The sequence below is a fragment of the Oryx dammah genome, unplaced genomic scaffold (genome assembly GCF_014754425.2).
Source record: "Oryx dammah isolate SB20612 unplaced genomic scaffold, SCBI_Odam_1.1 HiC_scaffold_18, whole genome shotgun sequence".
Classification (NCBI taxonomy): Eukaryota; Metazoa; Chordata; class Mammalia; order Artiodactyla; family Bovidae; genus Oryx; species Oryx dammah.
Genome location: NW_024070202.1, coordinates 86,132,289 through 86,145,963, shown reverse-complemented (window position 1 = coordinate 86,145,963; position 13,675 = coordinate 86,132,289). Strand labels below are relative to the sequence as shown.

Genomic DNA, 13,675 nt, shown 5'->3' with positions numbered 1-13,675 from the left:
GCTAAATCACTTCAGTCGTGTCTGACTGTGCGACCCTATGGGCTGTAGCCTGCCAGGCTCCTCTATCCATGGGATTGTCCAGGCAAGCAAACTGGAGTGGGTTGCCATGTCTTTCTCCAGGGGATCTTCGCAACCCAGGAATCGAACATGCATCTCTTATGTCTCCTGCATTAGCGGCCCCTGGGAAGCCCTGGGAACTGAAAAGCATATCTCCTCAAAGTTTTGCAGTCAGATAAGTGGGACAGTGAGGCATTTAAGAATTCTCTGAGACCATATATGGCAAATAAGTTTTATCTCCTATGCTAAAAACCATACTAAATGTTTTCCACTACTAAAGAAAAAAAATGCAAACTTTGTCAGGGAATTGTTATTGTTTTCATTTATGGGATGGAAACTGGCTTGGACAGAGGAAGCAACTTGCCTAAGGTCACTTAGCAGCTAGTGACAGACAGAGTCAGCAACTATTAATAAATTCATCTCTCTGACTTCAAATCCAACCCAACTTTCCCATCTCAATGATGGGGTCAGGGAGGGGTGTCCTGGAGGTACAGAAGAGAAAGGGAATTTAGGAAGGTGATATTATTTTGGAATCTACAGAGACTAAATCCTAAGGAAATCAGTCATGAATATTCATTGGAAGGACTGATGCTGAAGCTGAAACTCCAATATTTTGGCCACCTGACGTGAAGAACTGACTCCTTGGAAAAGATCCTGATACTGGGAAAGATTGAAGGCAGAAGGAAAAGGGGATGACAGAGGATGAGATGGTTGGATGGCATCACTGACTCAATGGACATGAGTTTGAGTAAGCTCCAGGAGTTGGTGGTGGATAGGGAAGCCTGGTGTGCTGCAGTCCATGAGATTCCAAAGAGTCGGACATGACTGAGCAAATGAACTGAACTGAACTGATAGAAACTGAAAGTTTAATCCCTGACTCCTGTCCTTTTGAAAGTGAAGTGAGCAATTTCCCTGGCTTTTGCTTCATGAATAGAGATGGAAATTTTGACTATTGGATAGAACTCTACAAAATACCAGATGCTATATTTGAGCAGAACTTCTCTGGGTAAATAAATTACACTTAAAAATATGTACCAAACCTCACTGAGGCTGCAGGAATTCTACAAGAAACATTTCAAAATAAAAGTGCAAGAAATGAAGAGATTAGGGACTCATAAATGTCCTTTGATACTTAATCAGGATACATGTTCAGAATAGCTCAGATGTAACAAATTTGGGCGGGGCGGGTAGGGGGTCGGGACTGAAGAAACTGCAATAGAAAATGACCTAAAATTATATCAAGTTCATGAACTTGTATCATGCTCATTTGGGTAAGTAGAGACATTCCCTTCCCTATCTATGTCACAGGTGTGCCAAGGAAAGGCATTTGGCACATACAACCTTGCACAGATCACATAGGCTGGAGGATTTGGAAGTCGGTGGCATTGTCTGGGATTCTAATGTTTCTAACTTTTTCTTTGGACAGGTGATGTTGAAATTAGTACACATTAGGGAAAAGGTTCAATGAATTTAAGAGAGCATGTGTTGTTGTTCAGTTGCTAAGTCATATCTGACTCTTTGCGACCCCATGGACTGTAACATGTCAGGCTTCCCTGTCCTTCTCTATCTCCCAGACTTCGCTCAAATTCATGTTCACTGAGTCGGTGATGCTCCCTAAACATCTCAAAAGATGAAGACTCTCATCTTTTGGAGTCCTCTACAAAAAGAACACACAAAAATGGAAACAATGCATGGAGTAGATATTGTTTCATTTTATTCTGCTTGGTTTGCTACTTGCATGTTTGTAGACATCCTGTAGTTACATGGGATTTTTGGCCTCCTGGAGTGTTGCTGAATTATCTTTAGTAACCACTAAATCCACTAGAGAACAGGTCTTAATGCAGTACTAACCATTGATTGATATTTTGTTACCCATATTCCTGTGGCTTGGCTCAAATCAGAGCAAACAATGCTTTCAATTTAATGTAACTAGAGATCTTAGTGCTTAATAACAATACCACAGTCACAGTGAATCCTTTCACGCTTGGACTAAAGGATTTTTGTATTTGGTTCTTAATCAAAGATTGAAGTTACAGACTGAAGCAATTATGCTTTCAGTTCAGTTCAGTTCATTTCAGTCGCTCAGTCGTGTCCGACTCTTTGCGACCCCATGAATAGCAGCACACCAGGCCTCCCTGCCCATCACCAACTCCCGGAGTTCATGCAGACTCACGTCCATCGATGCCATCCAGCCATCTCATCTTCTGTCGTCCCCTTCTCCTCCTGCCCCCAATCCCTCCCAGCATCAGAGTCTTTTCCAATGAGTCAACTCTTCGCATGAGGTGGCCAAAGTACTGGAGTTTCAGCTTTAGGAAAATATAAAATTTGCTCGGTATTAATTTAGTTCCTTCTCAGAGGATTTTTCTGGTGGACAATTTTTTTTTTTTTTAATGAGACTTAGAAGTGTTTTTAGATGACTTAATGTGAGGATTATTCATTAATTTACTTAGAATTATATGAATGTTAGAGGTGCAGTCACATTTTTCCATTTTCTCTGTGGCTGTAAAAAAATTATTTTCTCCCAAGGTCTGATTAATATATTTAAAAAATATCTTAGACATGTGTATCATGTTCATGTAAGATATGTTGGGGGTGTGTATATGTGTGAGTGTGTGTATGTGTTTAAGTTGATTTCTGGCTTCTATATTTTTGCTTGGCATTACAAATAGGTAACCTTGCCATATTAGCCTTTAAAAAAGTATTTTTTAGATTATGATGCTGAGTCAGAAATTTTTCTAGCCAGTAATACTTTATAAGACAGAATAATAAGCTATTTTTCTGAAGAACCACTAATAATCTTAATAATTGCTTATAATATACACTTGTACATACTTTCAGGGTAAGAAGGTTTCTTGGCAGTCATGAGTCCATCACATATTTTAGATGTGGGTTGCCATATTCAGTATATTATTTAATATGATTTATAACTGAGACAAAAGTGCCAAATTTTCCCACACTGAAAGATCTATTAAAAGATCTAGTTCAAACCAGAACTTCCTAGGGAGTAGAATAAAGACATCAATTGAAAATTCAAATTTTTGTGGTATCTGTAATTTTCTTACATGTTGCTAGAAAAGTAGTAATAGATGGAAAACTGGAGTCCTTCTTTATGTAAACATACATTTGTTATAATGATTGCATTGTAATTTACATATGTTTCATGGTAAATTAAACCACTCATTTTGTATAGGTGGTGTTTCTTATGTATCAAATGTACCTTGTCTACACAAAATGAAGACAGTCCGCCAGGCTCCTCTGTCCATGGGATTCTCCAGGCAAGAATACTGGAGTGGGTAGCCATTTCCTTCTCCAGGGGATCTTCTGATCCAGGAATCGAACCTGGATCTCCTGCATTGCAGGCAGATTCTTTACCATCTGAGCCACCAGGGAAGCCCTATGTACCAAGTTCAGTGTCACAAAATCTGTGGGCATGCCAGCTTTTAAAATGATACTATTTTGCTTATATAAGGTTTTAAAGTAATCACACTCATAGAAACAGAATGCAGAAGAGTTGCAATGGACCAGAGAGAGATAGGAGGGAGGATGTGGAGTTATTGCTCAATGGGTACAGACTTTCAGGTTTTCAAGATGAAAAGAGTTCTGGAGGTGGAAGACTGTGCTGATTACACAGCAATGTGAATGTACTTAAATCACCAGACTGTACACTTAGAAACGCTCAAAAGGGTAAATGCATCTAAGGAAAGGAAAGGAGGGGAGTTTAGGGTGAGGCATTTAGGCAAAAATCCATCTCACTCACTAGGCCAACACAGGCTGTGAAAAAGAGAAGTCAGGAAATTTGGCTTCTTTAAAGAGACACCTAGGAGTAAACTTGGCTCATGACCGGTCCCACTTAGCCGGAAGGGAGTTGGTGGGATGAGAGGAGTGACACTCATATCTTGTGGCTTTTACCTATAGGCTGGAGGAAGTCTGAGAGGTTTGGGTCTTTTTCCTTTTTTTATTATGTATTTATGTATGGCTATCCTGGGTTTTCACTGCTGTGTGCGCTTTTCTCCAGCTGCAGCAAGTGGGGGCTACTCTTAGTTGAGGTGCGTGGGCTTCTCGGCTAGCTTCTCTTGGTGCACAGCATGGGCTCTAGGGCACTCAGGATTCAGCAGCTGTGACATGTGGCCTCAATAGTTGCAGTTTCCGGTCTCTAGAGCACGGGCTCAGTATGTGTGTTTGTGACTAACAACAGCAACAACTGGCATGTGGAATCCTCCTTGACCTGTTTCTCCTGCGTTGGCAGGTGGATTCTTTACCACTGAGCCACCAGGGAAGCTCAGTTTGAGAGTTCTAAATGCACATTTTTGTGACTATTCTGAACAACACTTTTTAAGCCACACCTGAGTGTGGTATTTTGGAGAAGGCAATGGCACCCCACTCCAGTACTCTTGCCTGGAAAATCCTGTGGATGGGGGAGGGAAGGCTGCAGTTCTTGGGGTCGCTGAGGGTTGGACACGACTGAATGACTTCACCTTCACTTTTTACTTTCACGCATTGGAGAAGGAAATGGCAACCCACTCCAGTGTTCTTTCCTGGAGAATCCCAGGGATGGCAGAGCCTGGTGGGCTGCCATGTATGGGGTCGCACAGAGTCGGACACACTGAAGTGACTTAGCAGCAGCAGCAGAATGTGGTATTTAACTCAGTGTATAGGTATCGCATTTGACACTTTTTATTATTTTTTGTTTTTATTATTCTACCTCTGTGTTTTTTCCCCCACCCATGATGTTCTTTAAAAGCTTGTAGAGTTTCTGGCTATCCCTCTACAAGTTTGGGGGTGACAGTCCAATATAAGCATGCTCTAATATTTTAATGTAATCCCACTCCTAGGACTAGTCAGCTTGTATTTATGTATGTGTTTAGTTTTTTTTTTTTTACAAACCTTTCCCTCCATGTTTCAGTGACCTATTACTACATTTAAAAAAACAAACAAACAAACAAAAACCTACCATGGAACTTAGCAACTGATAACAGCAACAAACAGTGATTTCTCAAGATTGTGTGGGCTGGCTGGTTTGGATGGGGTGGTTCCCACATGTTGTTGTTTGGGGTCACTCCTGGTGCACTCAGCGAGGAGCTCCACTCAGGCTGGACCACGAAAGATGACTTCAGTCATCTGCTGACTCAGCTGAGTGGTTGGATGGTTTGGGCCTAAGCAGGCCTCTCTTTCTCTCCATGGAGTTTCTTCTCACTCAGTAGTCTGATCTGAGTTTCTTTATGCGGTGACAGGATTCTAAAAATAATGGAAGCTTCAAGGCCCGGAAGTTACCCAGCATCATTTCAGCTGCATTCTATGGGTTAAAACAAGTCCCAGGCCAGCCCAGTTTCCAGAGGAGGGACACAGACTCTACATCTTGGTGGTAAATGTGGCAGGAATTTACAGAAATGGGAGCAAGCATTGGTTGCTATATTTGCAGGCAATCTCTACTCCATATACAGATCATTGTTGCTGTTTAGTTACTAACTTGTGTCTGACTCTTTTTGTGACCCCATGGACTGTAGCCCATCAGGCTCCTCTGTCCATGGGATTTTCCAGGCAAGAATAAAGGAGTAGGTTGCCATTTCCTTCTCCAGGGATCTTCCCTATCCAGGGATAGAACTTGCAATTCCTTCATTGGCAGGCTGAATCTTTACCACTGAGCCACCTGGGAAGCCCGCATATACAGATAACTGATGCCAAATGAAATATTCTGCTTGAGAATGGGCCCAATTAATATTCTGAGGCTTTGCATCAAGCTTAACCTTTAGCAATATTATGTAATTCTTATGTGGGAAATTGTACAGTATAAACTACAGTTTTATGTAAAAACTTGCAGCCATTGAAGAGGGAATGAATTTTCTTTTCCAAGTATAGACAAGGGTGAGTTTTGAGGCTTGAAATTTTGGGCATAGGGGTTTGAATCTTGGCCCTGCCACATATGAACACAGGATCCTGGACAACTTTCCCTTTCTGTTATGCACTTTTCTCCTTGGTATTTAAGATTTAGGTATAATAGGATTATTGTGAGGATTAAATGCGTAAATATATATAAAAAGTTTAGGAAAGAGCCTGGAACACAGCAAATACATAATAAACATTGGCTTTAAAAATAAAAATCATCATGAAAATGTGAATTATCATTACCTATTATTATAATGTAACACAGAAACGTTTGTTTGGATTAAGCCTCTCAGAGCTGCAGTTTTCTGTAGTCTTATTAACTTTATTGTTAATCCTGACTATTTTTCCTGCTTTCCTGCCTCTTGTCAAGTAAAACAGTAGGTAAAAAAATAGTTGACTAACAGCTGTGCTAAAAAAATGATTTACCAACTTTAAATAATGCAATCTGTATGAAAAGATATAATTTACACTGTAGCCCAGGATGCTGTAATCCATTCAACTACACTTAATATTGTACAAATATTTCATGAAACAGTATGTATTTTCAAGTTGTGCTAGGAACTCTGATTTTTTGTTCTATTCTATTTCAGTGAATCAATAACAAAATGTTGATTGTGACCCCCTATTACTAATTTCATTACCTACTGAAGGGTTTGAAGCTATATATTATGGTCATTGGTTATTCAGCACATGTTCAACCCAGAAATTGTTTCAAGTGTAGTGCTATAATACTATGCCATATGTTCTTTCCATACAGGCCAATTTGATTATGGAGCAAAAAGTTTTTTTTCACAAATATGGCCTGGCCGCTCTAATCAAGAGGCTTCTAAATTCTCTCTTTGGCCACCTGATGTGGAGAGCTGACTCATTTGAAAAGACCCTGATGCTGGGAAAGATTGAGGGCAGGAGAAGGGGACGACAGAGGATGAGATGGCTGGATAGCATCACCAACACGATGGACATGGGTTTGGGTGGACTCCGGGAGTTGGTGATAGACAGGGAGGCTGGGCGTGCTGCAGTTCATGGGGTCACAAATAGTCAGACACGACTGAGTGACTGAACTGAATTGAAATTCTCTCAGTGGGACCTAGGGATCAAGGGAAGGTGTGTACATGTTGTATTTTTGTATCATAAGAAACGAAGTGCCATATTTGTTTGAAGCTAGATGGACCAGGCTAGAATTCCAACTTCACAACATACTCCCTTATATTTTCAAACAAGTGATTTAAACTCAACTTTGGAGTCTTGGTTTTTTTATCAGTTAAAGCAAAACACAGCTATTATCGACTTCAGTCTGAGTTGTGAACATTAAATGGGAACACATTCCCAAAGGCCCAGCAAGGTGCAAGCAAAGAAGGCTCTCAGAATGCATTTATTGCTTCTTCATCCTATCATGGAACACAAACTTCCAAATTCATAGTTATTATTTAAGTTCTGTATTTTCTATTTTTCCAGGTATGTTAAGACTTGGTAGAATACTATGATTAAACTCTATTATTTCTTCAATGCAATTTAATTTCTACAACCATGTATTGTCTTGATATTCTACCTAATATTGCTAATAAGAGTTATAGTTATTAATTATTTTGGAATGTGGATCAGAATTATGAAACAATTTTGCATATGCAGCTTTTGGTTTGATCTCCCAGTTAACACATGATCTTGCGAAAAGGTTTGTACAGAAGAAAAAACATTTCTGTTATGTTGCTAAATACATTACAGGATGCTTGGGGCTGGTGCACTGGGATGACCCAGAGGGATGGTATGGGGAGGGAGGTGGGAGGGGGGTTCAGGATTGGGAACATGTGTACACCCGTGGCGGATTCATGTTGATGTATGGCAAAACCAATACAATATTGTAATCAGCCTCTAATTAAAATAAATAAATTTAAATTTAAAAAGAAAAAAAGAAAGTGAGGTGCAAAATACAAGAACTGCCTTTCTCCTTGAGTCCAACATTTAAGGTTACCAGCGTTCTAGTGCTCAGTCAGGTAGTATCTTTGCCATAGGTGAGCTGGTTTGGAAGGAGTCAGGAGGAAATAATGATCATCTCGAATATGGAGCTCTAAAATGGGACTGATTATTTTAAAATTTCTTCCTTTAAGGCGGGGATTATGGAAGTGTGACTTAAGGCAGAGGGTGGCGGACCAGGGAGCGCGGGGAGAGGCCGTGACACTTCTGCCCTGTCCTGGGGTGCAGACGGCCGCCGCCCCCTCCGCTCCCACGTGGCAGGTCCAGACGGCCCGGGGCGGACAGGGGGCGGGGCCGCAGAGCCCTCCCTGTGCTATCCCGCCCTTCCTCAGGCCTGCGCGGCGCCAGCTCAGTCCTCCACCGCCAGGGGGCGGGCGCGGCTTGCCGGCGGCGGGGGCCCATTGGTTGCGCCGGGGAAGCGGGGGAGGCGGCCCAGCGGCGAGCTGGCTTCCTCCTGGCCACTCGCAGGGGTGAGGGGAAGCCGGAGGAACCCGGGAGGAAGCGGAGGAGCGAGCCGGAGGCGACGGCGGCGGCGGCTCCCGTCGGCCTTCGGCAAGACTGACCGCAGGGAGCCCGGAAAGCGGGCGCGCGCGGCGGAGAGGTGGGCTGGAGGCCGGTGAGACGGACTAGTAGGCGGACCGAGCCGCGGTCGAAGGCAGGGAGTCTGGAGGGAGGCAGGGGGGAGCCGGGCACCCACCTTCACCTTCATCCTCCGCTCCCCCCGCGATCGCCGGCCCGGGGCGTGCCCGGGTGGTCGGGGCGCGTCCCGCCGCGGGCAGGGCGCGACAGGAGCGGGGCACCGGAGCGTGGCGGGCCGGGGGTCCAGGCCGCCGGCCCCGCGCGGGCATCCCCAGCCCGGCGGCCAGGCTCCGGGCTCCGCGAAGGGCGGGGCGGCGCCGGCACCTGGCGCTCTGGCCTGGGGCTGGCACCTGGGGCGCGCGTCCAGCGCTCAGTCTACAGCTCGGGTCGGAAATGCGGGCCGAGTGCTCTAAAGGGGCGGGGATGGAGTTGGATGTTGCATAGAACTCTGTGGAGGGCGATCTTGGCTCAGTTGTAAAGTTTTAGCGTCTTCTGAGCTGGAGGTACTTTTTATTTTTTAAACCTATCCAGTCCATTGGTATTCAGTATCACGGATGGACGTACTATTTTTTCTTTTTTCTTTTTTCCCACTTGTTTGCCGCTAAGCTCACAGTTTCTACAATATGTTACAATCTGTGACCCTAGATCTTAAATAATGTGATGGACTGACAATCTCCAGCTGAAATTTTTTTGTTTTCATCACTCTCTGCATTTTTTAAAAAAATTTCTTATCATACAAAACTGTTTAATTCACAGAACCTTTTCTTTGTTTCTTTCTATTTGGCCAATAAGAATATGAATACAGTTGCTTACGAGGCGCTGTGCCAGCTGCTTTCAGATGCACATTTATTTCTTAACGACCCATAGAGTAGGTCCGTTTGTGTATTTTCCCAATTTTACTGAGAAAATATGAACTCCCCTAGAGGTTAGGTTCTAAAAGATAGAGACTACCAGGAGATCCCAGACCCCTTGAACTCTTAACTACCTTTCAGGGCTAGTGATATCCTGTTAAATTTTATAGGTTTGGGGGAGACCTTAATGTTATTCATACAGTGCATTATTGAGTACAACGGGATCTCCATTTAACTTAGAAAATTCAAGTTACTAACACCAGCAAGAGATTGTCAGAATCAGCATCTGGTTGTGGTCATATCCATATCATTAACTATACCTCTTTTTAAAGGCTGCCAGTCTCAAGTTCTGTGGCAGTTTACTAATTAAATCACAGCGTTTCTGCTGCCCCCGTCCACCCACCCCCCCACCCCGTCCCCGGCCCTTATACAGGTGTGAGAAGCTTTAGTCTGTGCAATGTTATCTAAACTCATTTTTCTTGATAGCAAGAACTCTCCCAGGGGATCTCTCTGAATCACCTATAAATGAGACTTCAAAAAAGGACACAGGTCAGGTTCCTCCCCAAGACGCCAATGGAGGGATCTTCTGTTTAAAAGGGAGTCAAAGTAAGACTGAGTGCCACTAGGTTAAAGTGACCTTTTAAATAAACTTAATAGCTGTTACAATTTTAAAAATAATTACTAAGTAACTAAATCTTTTTGTAATTAAGGAAGATACCTTAAAAAGGAAAAGATCATTGGAGAGAATGTCAGGATAAAGAGATTGTTGTTGAATGGTGATAAGTAGTCCTTGTGGGGCATCGGAAGAGTCTAACTTTTATTTAACCACATATTTTAAGTCTTAAATGGTCAGCCTCAGTATTTGAAAACTTGTATATTCATAATTAGACATACCAGAGTACTTATTTGTGCCTGCTGGTAATTATAGGTAACATGGATACTGTGAATAAGGCAGCCTTGGCTCTCAAAGCTACTGTACTTTCTCTGAGGTAGTGAGTCTTCCCTCACCTTACTTTTATAACTCCTTTCTCAAAGCTGAAAGGTCCAAGACCTAAGAAGTAAGAGATTTTGGTCTTATGTATCACAGAAATGCATCTAGCTGAGAATTTAGTAAATAGCAAACATTTGTCTTAAACTTAGTCCAGAAGAATTCCTGAACTTGGGATCAGAAAATTGGGATTTTAAGCAGTAATTCTGCAATTAGTTCATTGCCCAATAGAGGGCATTGACCAACTTATTTAATATCATGTTTTGCCTAATTTCCTTAATCTGATTGGGGTGATTGCACATGACTCCCAAGCTCTTTAAACTTGAAAAGGTTTTGTGAATTTTATTCTGCTCTTAAAATAGAGTCAGCTGATATTTTCTCAGGGGAGAAAAATATGTTCCACTACCTCTGTTTCCACAGTTTCACCCCTTCAGTATTCTTCCATTGTCTTCTTCACTGGCCTGTTCATTTGATTCAAGCTGTTTTTATTACTTATATCTCTCTTATTTCTAATCTAATTAATTTTCATCTGTTCTTTATTTTTCTAGCTTCACTCTGGTGAGTTTTTCAGTTGCCTTTAAAAATTAATCTACATAACATAAAATTTACTATTTTTAAGTGTACAATTCCATGACATTTAGTGCATTCATAGTATTGGGAGGTCATCACATCTTTTTTTAAAATAATTTATTTAAGTGGAGGCTAATTACAATATTGTAGTGGTTCTAAACCATACATTGACATGAATCAGCCATGGGTGTACATGTGTTCCCCATGCTGAACCCCCCCCCACCTCCCTCCCCATCCCATCCCTCAAGGTCATCCCAGTGCACCAGCCCTGAGCACCCTGTCTCATGCACCGAACCTGGACTGACGATCTGTTTCACATATGGTAGTATACATGTTTCAATGCTATTCTCTCAAATAATCACACCCTCGCTGTATCCCACAGAGTCCAAAAGCCTGTTATTTATATCTGTGTCTCTTTTGCTGTCTCACATATAAGGTCATCATTACCATCTTTCTAAATTCCATAAATATGTGTTAATATACTGTATTGGTGTTTTTCTTTCTGACTTCATTTGTATAATAGGCTCCAGTTTCATCCACCTCTTTAGAACTGATTCAAATGTATTCTTTTTAATGGCTGAGTAATACTCCACTGTGTATATGTACCACAGCTTTCTTATCCATTCATCTGCTGATGGACATCTAGGTTGCTTCCATGTCCTAGCTATTATAAACAGTGCTGCGATGAACATTGGGGTACACGTGTCTCTTTCAGTTCTGGTTTCCTTGGTGTGTATGCCCAGCAGTGGGATTGCTGGGTCGTATGGCAGTTCTGTTTCCAGTTTTTTAAGGAATCTCCACACTGTTCTCCATAGTGGCTGCACTAGTTTGATTCCCGTCAACACATCTTTTTAATTCTACATTTTCGTCACCCCAAAAGGAAACCTCATGTTCATTAAGCAGTTACTCCCCATTCCCCAACCTGTGGCAACCACTAGTCTGCTTTCTCTACATATTTATCTGTTCTGAATATTCCATGTAAATGGAGTCATAAGATAGGTGATCTTTGTGTCTAGCTTCTTTTACTTCACATTATGTTTTAAAGGTTCATCCATGTTGTAACCTGAATCAGCATTTTGTTCCTTTCTATGACTGAATAATATTCCACGTATAGATACATACCACATTATGTTTAGTATGCATCCACTGATGGATCCTCGTGAGTTTTTGTGTGCTAGTAAGAAAAAGTTATGTGGATGTTTGTAGCTGTGAGTCTGAATTGGTTTTCATCGTGAGTTCTGCATGGCTTGTTTAGGTGGTATCATGGTTATCAGAGGTACTGCCTAGCTACCCATGTGCTGTGCTCTGCTAAGTTGCTTCAGTCATGTCCGACTCTTTGTGACCTCATGGACTGTAGCCCTTTAAGCTCCTCTGTTTATGGGATTTCCCAGGCAAGAATACTGGAGTAGGTTGCCATATCTTCCTCCAGGAATCTTCCCGACCCAGGATCCAACCTGTGTCTCCTGTTGTTTCCTGCTTTGGCAGGGGGATTCTTTACCACTATGCCGTCTGCAGTTAGGATATCATTAAATGTGTCTTGAAGGACCTGTGATTGACAAAAAAATGAATTTTTAATTGGTTCAGAAAATTTTACACTAGAAGCGTCTTCCTATCTGTTCTTTGCGAATGGCTGCTAACTTGCATTCTTGATTTTGTGATAGAAATGACACACTCTCCAGGCCCTTGGGCAGATGGAGTCTCTTTGCTCCTCCATTTCTTCATGTAAATAATTTGACTAACAGAATTATGTCTGCCCTGGTACAGTGAAATTCTGAAGACTAACTTAAAGACTGTATAAATGAAGGGAATATATAGGGGACTTCTAAAACATTCAGAATAGGTACCTGTAACATCCCATCTGATACAGTGTAAAATACTGGAATTATAGGAAATGAAGATAGTTATACTCTATGGAAATTTGTACTTTTTTCTTGCCTCTTTTTGTAGTGATTTGTGAACTAGACACTTCTTTACTTATGTTTAACTTATAGTTAAAATGTATTTAGTTTTATTTTGGCTACTGATCATATCTGTCCCTCCCTCTTTCCCTTTGTGTCTATCAATCCCTTCGTCCATCTCTTTTTCTCCTCTTGGATGGTATAGTGTAAGATTAAAGCCATTTAGTCAGCAATTGTGGAACTCTGCAGGAGCTGACAGAACAAATGTCATTTTGTCTTGTTTTCTGTTTGGGATATGTTTGTACTCTTGGTTACAGAAATCTGATCCTCACTTCATTTCTTCAGTTGGATTATGAATTTTTAAGCAAAATTCTGATTTGGTAGAAGGAAAGCTGCAAGAAAATATTGGGATGATTTTAATTTACACTCTGTTGTAAGCATTGCAAATAGGAGTTCTCTTTGCTCTGTTCCTCACAGTGTTTCCAGGTTTATTCACTGCCCTTCTTCCTCTCACTCTTACTGGAGACAAGGCCCAGAGTCTAGCTGATTTCCATTGTTAAGGAAAGAATGAAGATTCTTTTCTTGTGAATTTTACCTTTGGGCTTTTTTGGCCTAGATCTGACTCACTCCCCAGCCCTACTCTAGACTTTTCTGAGTGTTTGGATTGATGTACTGTTGGGCTGAAGTTCTCACATCTGAGCTTGGCTGAGGGTCACCTGGGGAGTTTATTAACCTTGCAGGAGTTTTAATCCTCTCTCCAAGAGATTCTGGGCTCAGGAATTTTCCCTGTATTGGGTTGGCCAAAAAGTTTATTTGGGCTTTTTCGTAAGATGTTACAGGAAAACCTTGATGAACTTTTTGACCAACCCAATAAAAAG

The 13,675-nt window shown here is 41.8% G+C and overlaps 1 protein-coding gene across 2 annotated transcripts in view; it reads left to right on the top strand.

Moving 5' to 3' along the window:
- Positions 1 to 8,307: 8,307 nt before the first annotated feature.
- Positions 8,308 to 13,675, top strand: part of FAM3C (FAM3 metabolism regulating signaling molecule C) — a 53,694-nt gene continuing 48,326 nt past the window's right edge. The window contains exon 1 of one of the 2 annotated variants that reach the window (XM_040259517.1): positions 8,308 to 8,527. The gene's annotated coding sequence lies outside the window, so the exon portion shown is untranslated. The remainder of the gene's footprint in view (positions 8,528 to 13,675) is intronic. The other variant, XM_040259519.1, reaches the window with a different exon arrangement.